The sequence below is a fragment of the Chlorocebus sabaeus genome, chromosome X, assembly GCF_047675955.1.
Source record: "Chlorocebus sabaeus isolate Y175 chromosome X, mChlSab1.0.hap1, whole genome shotgun sequence".
NCBI lineage: Eukaryota > Metazoa > Chordata > Mammalia > Primates > Cercopithecidae > Chlorocebus > Chlorocebus sabaeus.
In genome coordinates, this window is record NC_132933.1 from 99,864,753 (window position 1) to 99,879,216 (window position 14,464).

At 42.0% G+C, this 14,464-nt stretch overlaps 1 protein-coding gene and 1 long non-coding RNA gene across 15 annotated transcripts in view; one reads left to right on the forward strand and one right to left on the reverse strand.

Annotated features, from left to right (window-relative positions):
- Positions 1 to 14,464, reverse strand: part of KANTR (KANTR integral membrane protein) — a 90,111-nt gene that overhangs the window by 23,931 nt on the left and 51,716 nt on the right. The gene's annotated exons all lie outside the window — the stretch shown is intronic.
- Positions 12,759 to 14,464, forward strand: part of LOC119622601 (uncharacterized) — a 40,501-nt gene continuing 38,795 nt past the window's right edge. The window contains exon 1 of the long non-coding RNA XR_012092018.1: positions 12,759 to 12,856. This is a non-coding gene — a long non-coding RNA (uncharacterized lncRNA). The remainder of the gene's footprint in view (positions 12,857 to 14,464) is intronic.

A 14,464-nucleotide genomic window follows, 5' to 3' on the forward strand; every position in this document is an offset into this window, starting at 1 on the left:
TATGCTTTTATTTCAATGCTTAATTTATGAAAAGACCATATAGATACTATGGGAGAAGACAGTGTAGTGCTTCTACCATGCATTTCATTGCAAGGCAACCCAAAGCCAACTGGCTTATTTTGTAATTAGCCCATCCCTGATGGGAGTCTCATCTCCCAGTGGGGGGTGGGGATGTCTCCTTATTTTTTAGGTGGCCAAGAGCATGCTTTTCTGATTTATAACTATTATTAGCCATCCCTTACAGTGTATTTTTTACCTAGTTATTATACACCAAAGCTCTCTTACAATGCGGAGTAATTTCCGATACCGCAAAACTCAAAACCATCAGATAACACAATGCAAAACAGAACAGAGCTTTTGATTTTGAGAGGGATCTATTTGCTTTTAATTCCTGGGGTTTCATGAGGAAAACAGGGTTTTCCCTAAAACGGGGTCTGTGGCACCTCCTCTGTTTTTCCCAAGGAGTCCCATGCTACCAGAAGTTATCTCAGGGCCTTTAATGCATGCATTAAGAATGGCAAGACAAAAAAAAAAAAAAAAAAAAGGAGAAAAATAATTCAGCCGACTGAGAAGAACCTTCTTCCAGAAAACAAGATCCAAGAAAAGAAAAACATAAAGGCCTTTTAAATATACCTAAAACTTGAATATTCACTTTTAATTAAGCTGAGCGCTCTTTAAGAAAATCTTTTTAAATCCCTTGTTACTTACTTGACTTCAGCGACGCCAAGCAGTTAAGATGTTTGGCTTTTGAACTTTACAAAGAGTAACCTCAGAGGTGAAACCAATGAGCCTTAATTAGGTTATGACTTAACCGCCAGTGTACAAAGTATTTTCAAAGGAGTGATATAGTAGCTTTTGAAACTGTCATTGCAAAATTGTGAGTGAGACAGTGAAAGAGATCCGACCCAAACAACTTCATTTTGTTTCCAGCTCACAAGCTGTCCTTGCCAATCACTGGGCATAGGCTGAACCAACTTTGGGAGGAGTTGGGTTTACAGCCTGGCTCTAAGAGCCGGGGCTTTACAAGAAACTTTTCCGGAGATGCTTTAAAAAACGAAAACTTCCCAAGGACCCCTTTTACTCTCTATCTGCCTAAAATAATTTCTTAATAACTCCTACAACAATATTCGTCTTCCCTGAATAGCACTGTTTTCCACGAGAACCAAAAATGCTGGAGAAGAGCTGACTTTTGATTATCAAAGGTTCTGGAGATATATCTTCAGATTCTATTGACCATAGCCCAGCCAAAAAAGAGGGTCAGAACTGTATGTAAATGTGGAGCTGTGACTTGCAGAGATGAATTTTCAGGAAATAGAGCTGATGATCATTATAATTTTTCCCCCTAAGGTTAACATTTTAAAAAATACGTATTTGGGACTCTTACTATCAAGGTTGTACCTATGTCAATTTACAATTCATGTTTCGAGACATTTGCCAAATGCATTACTGATGCCTCTGAAGAGAGGGTCACTGGGTAACACAGACTGATTTGAAGTCTACCTATTTAGTGCTTAGAGACCAAACATGGAAGGCAAACTATTTACAGCTCAGTATATATGTACTTAAGTCTATGTGAACAGAGAAATGCCTCCCGCAGTGTTTGAAAATGTTAAGCTGATAATGTAACTAACAATTGCTGAAAGAACAAACATTCAACTTGCCATACACCTCAAATTTGGAAAAACAGAGTTAATTTGGGCAAATCTACAAGTTCTGTTTTCGTTACTGTATTGTCGTTGTTTAATATTCACTGTACTTGTAGTTGAGACAAATAAGTGATATTGAATTTTATACTCTATTTTCTTTTTCATTAAAACATTGGCATCTTAGTGATATAGACATTTAAGGTATAAATTGCAGGGAGCCGAAGGCCCGTGGGACGTGACCAACTTGGCATTCCGCTGGAGGCTATATGATCAGAAAACAAACAGTTTATCATGAATGCAGGATGTGGGCAAACTCACATTGCCCCGCCACCAAAAGGTTTGCTGACGGACATTACTCCCTGGTAATGCCAGGCTCCTTGAAGTTATCTACTGAGAAAATTAGCGCCTATTGTTCAAAGGATGCAGTCTCGCAAGCCTGCTGTGAACCAAACAGCCAACTGACAATTACCTGAAAATCACCCTCCCATCCCCATTTCTATCTCTTTTGCCTAATAAATACGGAGGGCTGTGTAAAGATCAGAGCCCTTGTCCACCAGAGGCAAGGTACCCCCGACCCCTTCTTCCAAATATACTCTTTTGTCTCTTGTCTTTTATTCCCGCGTTTGCCCCGCTTTGTTCAGTCCAATAGGTCAGCGGCATAGTGGCACCCCAGAACAGGGACTTCGAGGACGTGAACGAAGAAGGTCTGCTGGAGCAGAGGAACTGAATTTGACAAGGCAAACGGGGACCCCGGGACGAGTCTATCGGCAGTGGATATAAGGTCAGTGCCATAAAGAGGTACTGGGAGCAGTGCTTTAAAGAAGTACTGGGAAGGGAAAGTTTTCTGAATCAGGGTAACAAGGGGAAGAATTTGTCTATTAAAGAAAAACATTATGTGCAGTTGCTTAAAGTTCTGTTGAGACAGTCTAGAGCTCAGGTTAATTCGCAGACACTAACCTCCTGCAGAAGCCACAAAAGGTTATTACACATAACCCATGGTTTCCACAGGCAGGCACTCTTGATGTGGAAAATTGGGATAGGACAGGAGAAGGATTAAAACAGGCTCATCCAAAAGGTCTTAAAGTTGATTCTTCTGTTTTCTCCCCTTGGAGTTTAATTCGTACTGTACTTCTGCCATTATCTCCTTGTTATTTTGCTGGACAGCAGGCTAAGTCTAAAAATCTGAAAGAATCTGTTGTCCCACCTACAGCTCAAATTGAAAATGAAAAACAGGAGAGGGAGGATAAAAATTGGCCTATACCACCTCCTCCAATTGCAGAAACATCTGTACTGCCTCCTTTGGTAGCAGAAATAGCCCAATACAAAGAATTTTACCGTCTTCTGCCATAGCTGGAGTGCCCTTAGGACCTTGCCCTTTTCCTATTTCTGTAAGGCCTGATCCAAATAATCCACAGCAGGTTATTCATGAACACACTCCACTAGAGTTTAAGTTGTTAAAGGAATTAAAAGTGAGGGTGGTAAATAATGGCGTACAAAGCCCATTCACCTTAGGATTGCTAGAAGCTGTGTTTGGTGCTATGCATCTTTTGCCCTTTGATGTAAAACACTTGGCGCGAACTTGCGTGTCTGTGAGTGCATATCTGACATGGAATTTAAATCGACAAAAAGTGTGTGCAAACCAGGCTAGACAGAACCGTGTTGCTGGACACGGAGACATTACAGAGGATATGCTGTTAGGTAATGGCCCTTGCTCAGACCTGGAACATCAACTGCTTATCAGCAGTGTGCACAGGCTGCTAAATAAGCCTGGGCCACAATTCCTGAAGAGGGAGTCCCAGTACAATCCTTTTTACATATCATGCAAGGATCACAGGAACCCTATGCGCAATTTCTTGCAAGATTACAAGAGGCAGTGAAGCATCAGATTCCTCATACCGTGGCTAACCTTAACTCTAGCTTTTGAGAACGCAAACATGCACTGGCACCGGGGAGGTGTACAAAAAACTTGGGAAATTTTCTCAGAGCTTGTCAGGATGTAGGAAATGAGCTTCATCGGTCTGCAATGTTAGCGCAAGCAATGGCTAATTTAGCAGTTGACAAATCTAAAAGAAGCCAAGGGTGAAACCCTAAAATGGGAAAATGTTATAATTGTGGAAAGACTGGACATTTTAAAAAGGAATGTTGCCAGATCTCAGGACAGAAAGGACCTTACAATGCTGTTCCCCCCCACCCCCCAACCCCACTGGAAAAAACCCCACTGGAGGACTTTGTCCTCGCTGTAACAAAGGAAATCACTGGACTAATCAGTGCTGCTCAAAATTTCATCAAAATGGCACCCCCCTGCCAGGAAATGAGACAGGGGCCTGAACCCGGGCCCTGAACCCAGGCCCCACAAACAATGAGGGCATTCCCAGTACAGATCTCAACCCCGTTTCAGGAATGGGTTCCCGGAGGCACACTGATTCCCTCACCCCAGAAACACCAGGAAGCGTAGAATTAAATCTACCCACCAGAGGAAAAATCACATTAGTTGGTGGAGACAAACCTATCAAAGTTCCCACTGGTATTTGGGGACCTTTACCAACAGGATACATGGGACTAATTTTAGGCAAAAGCCATCTTAACTTGCAAGGCATCACTGTAGTCCCAGAAGTGATGGACTCCGATTATGAAGGAGAAATTCAAGTAGTTTTAATGTCACAAAATCTTTGGGGTTTTGAACCAGGAGAATATATTGCTAATTATTGCTTATTCCCTGCAAATTACACCCTTCTCCACAAAAGGAGAAACGAGGAAATAAAGGATTTGGGAGCACAACTATATAGGAAATCTGTCTATCCTAACCCATAGCCTCTAATAGACCCATCTGTGTAGTACAAATTAAAGAAAAGAAATTTTATAGGCTTATGAATACGGGAGCTGATGTATCAGTAATATTTAAAGACAATTGGCCCCCATCCTGGCCCTTACAATTAACTTCTATGTCCCTAGTGGGTATAGGAACAGCTCAAAGTGTTCAACAAAGCACTGAGATTTTATCTTGTTTTGATCCAGATGGACAGTCATATACTTTTCCGCCTTATGTTGCAAATATAGCTATCAATTTATGGGGTCGAGACTGACTTACAGCATGGGATATGAGACTTACAAATGAAAACTTTAATAACCCAGGATTTAAAATGTTGAAAGACATGGGATATCAAAAGGAAAAAGGTTTAAGAAAATTTCTACAATGAAATCCTAACCCAATATCAGTAACTGGAAAAACAAATAAAAAAGGGCTAGAATGTCAGGATTTCTGACGGGGATCATGATATTTCTCCTCTGCCCACTGCCTTACCATTAGCATGGCTTAGTGACAAACCTGTGTGGGTGGATCAATGGCCCCTAACACATAAGACGCTAGATCAACTTCATCTGTTGGTAAAAGAGCAATTAAATGCAGAACATATAGAAAAGTCCCTAAAATTCACCAGTATTTGTTGTTCCAAAAAGGTCCAAAAACAATAATGACCTCTGGGGTTTCTGCTCAACGCTCAAAGCTAATTGCAGTCATTCAGGTTTTACAGCTCACAGCTTCAGATCCTTGTCTGTGATTCAGCTTAGGTTATAAATGTAGCCAGTTGCATAAAAACTGCTACAATTAGAAGTACACTAGACCCTGAACTGCTTAATTTATTTTTAAGACTTCAATAAGTTATTTGTTCTCGTACAGCTCCTTTTCATATTTCTCATATTCACTCTCACATACAACTTCCTGGGCCACTATCTCTAAGTAACGAGAAAGCAGACAAACTAATTGGTTCTGTGTTTCAGCAAGCTCAAGCGTTTCATGCACTTCTGCACCAAAATACTTCCGCCCTTACTCGCATGTTCCATTTATCTCGCAGTCAAGCTAGGGCTATAATACAAGCCTGTCCTATTTGCCAGCACCTCCCTGGAGCCACACCTGTAGAAGGCTGTAACCCACGAGGTTTGGCAATGATGAAATTTGGCAAATGGATGTTACACACATAGCAACCTTTGGTAAGCTTACCTATGTTCATGTGACTATAGACACTTATTCTCATATGCTGCATGCTACATGCCAAATAGGTGAGACGGCTGGTCATGTACAGCAACATTGTCTGTCATTATTTGCTTATATGGGAATTCCTAAACAATTAAAAACTAACAGTGGACTCGCTTATACTAGTCATGCTTTTCAAAATTTCTTACAGCTTTGGGCTATAACCCATAAAACAGGAATTCCTTATAATCCTAGAGGACAAGGCATAGAGCAGGCACATCAAACATTACAACGCATGTTGAAAAGACAAAAGGGGGCATATGAGGCCAACTACCGCCTCAATCAAAACTACATTTAGCCTTATTTACTGTAAATTTATTGACTCCTGGTACGAATGGTAAGACTCCAGCAAAAAGACACTGGCAAGTGTTAGAGGAAGAGGAAAGTTTATCTGAAAGTGTTATGGAAATCCCCAAAAGAAGGACAATGGAAAGGTCTGGTGGATTTACTGATCTGGGGAAGATGGTATGCTTGTGTGTTTACAGGAGATGGACAAACTGTGCATGCAACCATGGAACGGGAGACTGGAGGAACCCAGGATGGCCAACCATGGGCCTGGTCCCTCTGGTACGAGCCATGAGCCAGCTGAGCCTGAGTGCAAAGACGGAGAGAGGGCTGATAAGAGTCACGACACAGCTCTAATGCTACATTTTCTGTAAAATTTGATGGACCACCAATTGGATAATAAGCGCTGCCCAGCCTGGACTTTCATTCTTTCCATTAACACATAAACAAAAAGGGGGATATGCAGGGAGCTGAAGGCCCGTGGGACGTAACCAACTCAGCATTTCGCTGGAGGCTATATGATCAAACAGCAAACTGTTTATCATGAATGCAGGATGTGGGCAAACTCACACTGTCCTGCCACCAAAAGGTTTGCTGAGGGACATCACTCCCTGATGGCTCCTTGAAGTTACCTACGGAGAAAATGAGCGCCTATTTAAAGGATGTAGTTCAAAGCCTGCTGTTCTCCAAGCAGCTTGTTTTGGCCCCAGCTTGTGCTGGCCCCACTGCCCTGGGTGTGTAGTTCAAACGGCCGACTGACACTTACCCGATAATCACACCCCCACCACCCCGCTATTTCGCTCTTTTGCCTAATAAATATGGAGGGCTGTGTAAAGCTCAGGGCCCTTGTCCACTAGAGGCAAGGTACTCCCTGACCCCTTCTTCCAAATATACTCTTTTGTCTCTTGTATTTTATTCCCATGTTCGCCCCCCGTCGTTCAGTCCAATAGAGACCAAACGTGGAAGGCAAACTATTTATAGCTCAGTATATATGTGCTTAAGTCTGTGTGAACAGAGAAATGCCTCCCGCAGTGTTTGAAAGTGTTAAGCTGATAATGTAACTAACAATTGCAGAGAGAACAAACATTCAGCTTGCCATACACCTCAAATTTGGAGAAATAAAGTTAATTTGGGCAAATCTACAAGTTTTCGTTCCCATATTATCATTGTTTAATACTCACTGTACTTGTAGTTGAGACAAATAGGTGATACTGAATTTTATACTCTATTTTCTTTTTCATTAAAACATTGGCATCTTAGTGATATAGAAATTTGAGGTATAAAATTAAATGTAAAAGTTAATTTCAGCTTCATTTTATATATATACACATATATATATACACATATATATATATATATATATTTTTTTTTTTTTTTTTTTGAGATGGAGTCTTGCTTTGTCGCCCAGGCTGGAGTGCAGTGGCACTATCTCGGCTCACTGCAAGCTCCGCCCCCTGGGTTCATGCCATTCTCCTGCCTCAGCCTCCCAAGTAGCTGACACTACAGGCGCCTGCCACCATGCCCAGCTAATTTTTTGTATTTTTAGTAGAGATGGGGTTTTGCTGTGTTAACCAGGATGGTCTCGATCTCCTGACCTTGTGATCCACCCGCTTCGGCCTCCCAAAGTGGTGGGATTACAGGCGTGAGCCTCTGCGCCCGGCCTCATTTCATATGTTGAAGCAATCTAGACTGTTGTAATGAATGTATGTCTGAAACTGTAAGTCTTAAAGATTTCTTAATCTTCTAGAAGAAAAAATCTCCAAAGATCTCGCTCTTTGTCCAGAATAGCTGGCCATTATGCTTCTTTGAAAGGACAGGGCAGCAGGGCCAGCATGGTTTTTGGAGCACCAAGCAATGGAAATGGAGCACTTTAAGGTTGCCTCTTAGTAACATGAATTAGGAAATCTGTGTTGAGTACCTCGGTCTAAACAGTAAAATAAGCTGCCTGGAGAACGGCTGTACCTAATGATACTATAATGTACATTAGGCAGGCTGATCTCGAACTCTTGAGCTCAAATGATCTGCCTGCCTCGGCCTCCTCAATTACAGGCAGGTGTAACAGTTCCTTTCTACCAGATTTAATTATTTTCATATTTCCTGCAGGTTCTTCTTAAAAAGTAAACTATATTTTTGAACTGAAACTTGTTTTATAATAACATGAATTTTTTTGAGATGTGATAAGGCTAAACTTGGCCAAAGTGTGTGCCTGATTTATGAGACTTTTTTATTAGTCGACCTGTAAAGGCTGAAATGGAATATATTGGTTTTCAAGGGGGTGGGGGTGGGGTTCCAGCATAGTATTGAATCTCAGGAAAAACTATGCTTTCATCTCTGATTCTGGGATTTCTAATCGTGTTGTCCACAATGAAGATAAATGCAGCAAATATATCTAGCTTTCAGTATTCCTTAATAAGTTTTACCTAAGCTCATTGCTCTAGGTTTTGATTACCTAAAATAAGCTTGGGTAAAACTGAACCGACTTCAAGAATGCAGCACTTCTCAATCTTTAGCTCTTTCTTGGGAGAACTATACTTTATTGTTCATTATATTGCTATCACAACTTTGCTCTTTCATAATACAGGATAAACTGTTTACATGTTTGGAGCCTCAGAGTCTGTTAACCAAGACTGCAGAGTGTGTCAAGGAAAAATACACTTTCTTAATGGCATTTGTGTTTTGTGAAAAGTCAGTCACATAGTGTCAGTGTTAAGAAAGGGTCAAAGGTTTATAGGTTGCCCCCAATGGCCATACTTTGAATTATGATTCTCATGGGTTTAAAGATGTAATTTTTTAAAGTCAGTGTTTTGCCACTTAGTTATTTGATCTTGTCCAATTTTGTGTTTTTAAAAAGTGTAAAACTGGAAGGCAAAGAAAAAATACTATTTTCAGTAAATACATTGTTTGGTCGTTATTAATAGAATGTAATGGGCCTTTGAGATCTTAAGTACTTATGTTACCTTTGTTATTCCAACGCTGAACTTAAGCAGTGAAATAATAGAAACTATTTGAAGGAAGTTATTAAGGGGTTTAACTATTTTAAGTCAATATTTAGCTTATTCATATTGGTTTCCTGAAGATGTCAGAATTTGTTTTCAGTGTAAGACAAATATTCAAAGGTAACAGATCAAGTTTAAAATGTAAATCCACTGTACGTATTATATTGATACCATCATTTTCAGGATGTACATAAGAGGATTGTGATACACAATTAGTAATCTCAGGGTTTTTCCCCATATATCTAAAATTTAGACTGTACTTATTTCTCTTTTAGTTCATCAATTTCTCTTAGCAAAATAAATTTAGTTTGGTATTTGATGTTCTATTAAAAAAAATATTTCCAGGCTTGAGCCAGCTTAGAGACCTAGAATACCTTGAATGAAGGGGAGACTGAGTCTTCCTTGAGTAAGAACCCCAGAAAACTATCTAAAATCTATGCTGTATCTTTCAGCCTTCACCAAAGGGTACCTACAGCCTTTAACTAGGATAACTGCATTGAGGAAAAGAAATAATCAAACCTTTTGGGAATTACTGGAGACAGGCTTTGACATTTACTCCAGGAGACCCAAAATATCACTGTGATCACGTCAGAATAGTGGCTTATGGAGGTTACAGTATGAATGGAATTTTAGCTCATGTCCATATCACAGTGGACCAAGTGGATACCCAATCCCGTGCTGTGGTTATTTCCCCAGTTCTAAAATGTGTAATTGAAACAGATATACTCAGCAGCTGACAATCCCACACTGGTTGTCTGACCTGTGGAGTGAGGGCTATTGTGGTGAGAAAGGTCAAGTGGAAGTCAATAGAACTGCCTCTACCTAGGAAAACAATATATCAAAAGCAATACCAGGTTCCTAGGGGACTGCAGAAATTAGTGCCAACATTAAGGACTTGAAAGATACAGGTGTGGTTGACAGAGCAGGAGTACTGCCATCTTGAACAAGCACTGTCATTTTAAAATTCACCTTAATAAAAAACTGCCTAAATCCAAAGGGCATCAGCGTAATGGCTAACGTCAGCACGACCGTAAACCACAAACAACATCTCCAACCAGAAACACCCCGAACTCCTCCCAACCAGAGACATGCTAGCCCTCAGATAAACCCCCTCTGGGTGGGAAGATGCCAGCCTCGAGATAAACCTCTTCTGGCCGGAAAGATGTCAGCCCAAAGATAACTTCCCCTCTGCCCAGAGACATTTTAACTCCACCGTAAAACTTCTCCCCCACACAGAAACATTCCAAGCTTGTAATAAGCCCCCTCACCCTAAAACCAATATATAACTCTTAGTCTGTAAGAGAAAGTGCTCCTGACTGAAATTGGCCAGAAGCCCCTCTCCGGTTTATTTTCTCTAAAATAAATCTGTCTTTAACTGTTAAGCCACATTTTGTGTTTCTTTCCGCTTTAACTCTTACAGTGGTGATTCCCACCACATCCCCATTGAACCCTCCTATTTCTCCTGTGCGGAAGACAGATGGATCTTGGAGGATGACACTAGATTAAGTTTAACCCAGTGGTGTCTCTAATTGCAGCCATTGTGCCAGATGTGGTTTCACTGCTTGAGCAAATTAACACATCCCCAGGTACTTGGTATACAGCTATTGATCTGGCAAATGCCCTTTTCTCCATCCCTGTCCATAAAACCCATCAGAAGCAGTTTGCTTTCATTTGGAAAGGCCAGAAATACACCTTCACTGCCTACATTAGGGATACATCAACTATCCAACACTATGTCATAATTTAGTTCACAGGGATCTTTTTTTTTTTTTTTTTTTTTTTTTTTTTTTTTTTTTTTTTTTTTTTTTTTTTTTGAGACAGGGTCTCATTCTCTTACCCAGGCTGAAGTGCAGTGGCATGATCAGAGCACACTGCGGCCCCGACATCCCACGCTCAAACAATCTTCCCTCTTTAGCTTCCCGAGTAGCTAGAACCCCAGGCATGTATCACCACATGTGGCTAATTTTTAAAATTTTTTTTGTAGAAACAGGGTCTCAATACATTGCCCAGGCTGGTCTTAAACTCCTGGGCTCAAGCAATCCTCCTGCATTGGCCTCCCAAAGTGCTAGGATTACAGGCATGAGCCACTGCACCCAGTGGCATCTTGATCATTTTTCCCTTTCAAGAGATATCACACTGGTCCATGACATCAATGAGATTATGGTGATTGGATTTAGTGAGAGAGAACTAGTACCTACTCTAGACATTGGTAAGAGAGTTGCATGACAAAGAGTGGAAAATAAATCCGAAAAAAACTCCAGGGACCTTCTACCTCAGTGAAATTCCTAGGGCTTCAGTGGTGTCGGGCATATTGAGATACTCCTTCTATTTGATTTTTTTTTGTTTGCTTTTTTTGAGATGGAGTCTCACTCTTGTTGCCCAGGCTGGAGTGCAGTGGCACAATCTAGGCTCACTGCAACCTCTGCCTCTCAGGTTCAAGTGATTCTCCTGCCTCGGCCTCCCAAGTAACTGGAACTACAGGTGCGTACCACCATGCCCAGATAATTTTTGTATTTTTAGTAGAGACGGGGTTTCACCATGTTAGCCAGGCTGATCTCGAACTCCTGACCTCAAGCAATCTGCCTGCCTCGGCCTCCCTAAGTGCTGGGATTACAGGCATGAGCCACCATGCCCAGCCTGATTTTTTAATTTTTTTGAGACAGAGTCTCGGTATGTTGTGCAGGCTGGTCTCAAACTCTTAAGGTCAAGCGATCTGTCTGCCTTGGCCTCCCAAAGTGCTAAGATTACCGGCATGAACCACTGTGCCCGGCCAGAGATATTCCCACTAAAATGAAGGATAAGTTGTTGCATCTGGGCCCTCCTAAAACCAAAAAATGAGGCACAACACCTAGTAGGGTGATATGGTTTGACTGTGTCCCCACCCAAATCTCACCTTGAATTGTAATCATCCCCATGTGTCAAGGGTGGGGCCAGGTGGAGCCAATTGAATCATGGGGCAGTTTCCCCCATACTGTTCTGTGGTAGCAAATAAGTCTCACGAGATCTGATGATTTTGTCAATGGGAGTTCCCTGCAGAAGCTCTCGCCTGCCACTATGTAAGATGTGACTTTGCTCCTCATTCCCCTTGCACTACGATTGTGAGGCCTCCTCAGCCATGTGGAACTGGGAGTCAATTAAATCTCTTTCCTTTATAAATTACCCAGTCTCAGATATATCTTCATTAGCAGTGTGAAAACAGACTAATATATAGGACCTCCTTGGATTTTGGAGGCAACATATTACTCATATGGCTTTGTTTCTCTGGCCTATTTATGAAGCGACCTGAAAAACTGCTAGTTTTGAGTGGGCTCCAGAATAAGAGAAGGCTCTGCAACAGCTCCAGGATGCTCTACAAGCTGCTCTGCCACTTGAGGCATATGATCCAGCAGATCCAATGACTGGTGCTTGAAATGACACTGGCATTTAGGGATGTTGTTTGGAACTCTTGGCAATCCCCCATAGGTGAACCACAGCTCAGGCCCTTAGGATTTTAGAGCAAAGACTTGCCATCTCCTGCAGATAACCACTCTCCTACTGAGAACAGCTCTTGATCTGCTACTGGGTTTTAGTAGAAACAACACTTGACATAGGCCACCAAGTTACCATGTGACCTGAGCTGTCCATCATGATCTGGGTGTTATCTGACCCAGCAAGCCATAAAGTTGGGTGTGCACACCACTGCTCCATCACCAAATGGAAGTGGTAAATATATGATGGGGCCTGAGCAGGCCCTGAAGGCACAAGCTACATGAAGAAGTGGCTCAAATGCTCATGGTTTCCACTCCTGATACACAGTCTTCTCTCTCCCAGTCTGCACCTGTGGCCTCATGGGGAGTTCCCAACAGTCAGCTGACAGAGGAAGAGAAGACTTGGGCCTGGTTTACAGATGGTTCTGCATGGTATGTAGGCACCACCCCAAAGTGGACAGCTGCAGCACTATCACCCCTTCCTAGGACATCCCTGAAGGGCAGTGAAAGGAAATCCTCCCAGTGGGTAGAACTCCCAAGCAGTGCACCTAGTTGTTCACTTTGCTTGGAAGGAGAAAGGGATAGATAGGCAATCATATACTGATTTGTGGGGTGTGACGAATGGTCTGGTTAGATGGTCAGGGACTTGGGAGGAACATGTTGGAAAACTAGTGACAAGGAAATCTGAGGAAAAGGTATATGGATAGACTTCCTTATGTGGGTCAAAAAAAGTGAAGATATTTATGTCCCATGTGAATCCTCACCAAAGGTGACCTCAGCAGAGGAGGATTTTAATAGTCAAGTGGACAGAATAATTGTTTCTGTGAATACCAGTTAGCCTCTTTCCCCAGCTATCCCCTCATTGCCCAATGGGTTCATGAACAAAGTGGCCACGGCCAAAGTGCCACGATGGAGGTTATGCATGGGCTCAGCAACATGCACTCCCACTCATGAAAGCCAACCTATGACCACTGCTGAGTATCTAATCTACCACCAGCAGAGACTATCACTGAGTTTCCAATATGGCATAATTCCTGGGGAGATCTGTCAGCTATCTGGTTGATTACTCTGGATTGCTTCCATCAGTAAGGAAGCAATGTTTTGTCCTTACTGGAACAGACACTCTAGATACTGGTTTGCCTTCCATGCACACAAAGCTTCTGCCTAAACTACCATCCATGGTCTTACAGAATTCCTTATCCACCATCATAATATTCCATACAGCATTGCTTCTGCTTAAGGAACTAACTTCACAGCCAAAGAAGTGCAGCAATGGGCCCATGCTCATGGAATTCACTGCTCTCACCATGTTCCCCACCATCCTGAAATAGCTGGCTTGAAAGAATGGTGGAATGGACTTTGGAAGACTCAGTTACAGTGCCAGCTAGGTTACAATACCTTGCAGGGCTAGGGTAAGGTTCTCCAGAAGTCTCTATATACTCTGAATCTGTATCTAATATATGGTGCTGTTTCTCCCACAGCCAGGATTCACAGATCCATGAATCAATGGGTGGAAATCAATGGGTCCCCATCAACCCTAGTGACCCACTAGCAAAATTTCTCCTCCTGTTACAGAGACCTTTTGGTCTGCTAGCCTAGAGGTTTCAGTTCCAAAGGGAGGAATGCTTCCACCAGGAGACACAACGATTCCATTGAGCTAGAATTTAAGGCAAAGAAGGGAGTTCTGGTGTTGGTTGGAGTGATTGATCCTGTCTACCAAGGGGAAACTGGACTACTACTCCACAATGGAGGGAAGGAAGAGTATTCTAGAATACAGGAAATCCTCTAGAGAATCTCTTAGTGTTACCATCCCTTATGACTAAGATCAATGGAAAATGACAACAACCCAATCTAGGCAGAACTACTAATGGCCCAGATTTTACAGCAATGAAGGTTTGGGTTACCCTACCAGTAAAGAACTATGACTAGCTGAGTTGCTTGCTGAAGGTAAACAGAATATGGAATGGGTAGCGGAAGAAGGTAGTTATAAATATCAGTTATCATGTGACTAGTTACAGAAACAAGGGCTGCAATTGTCAT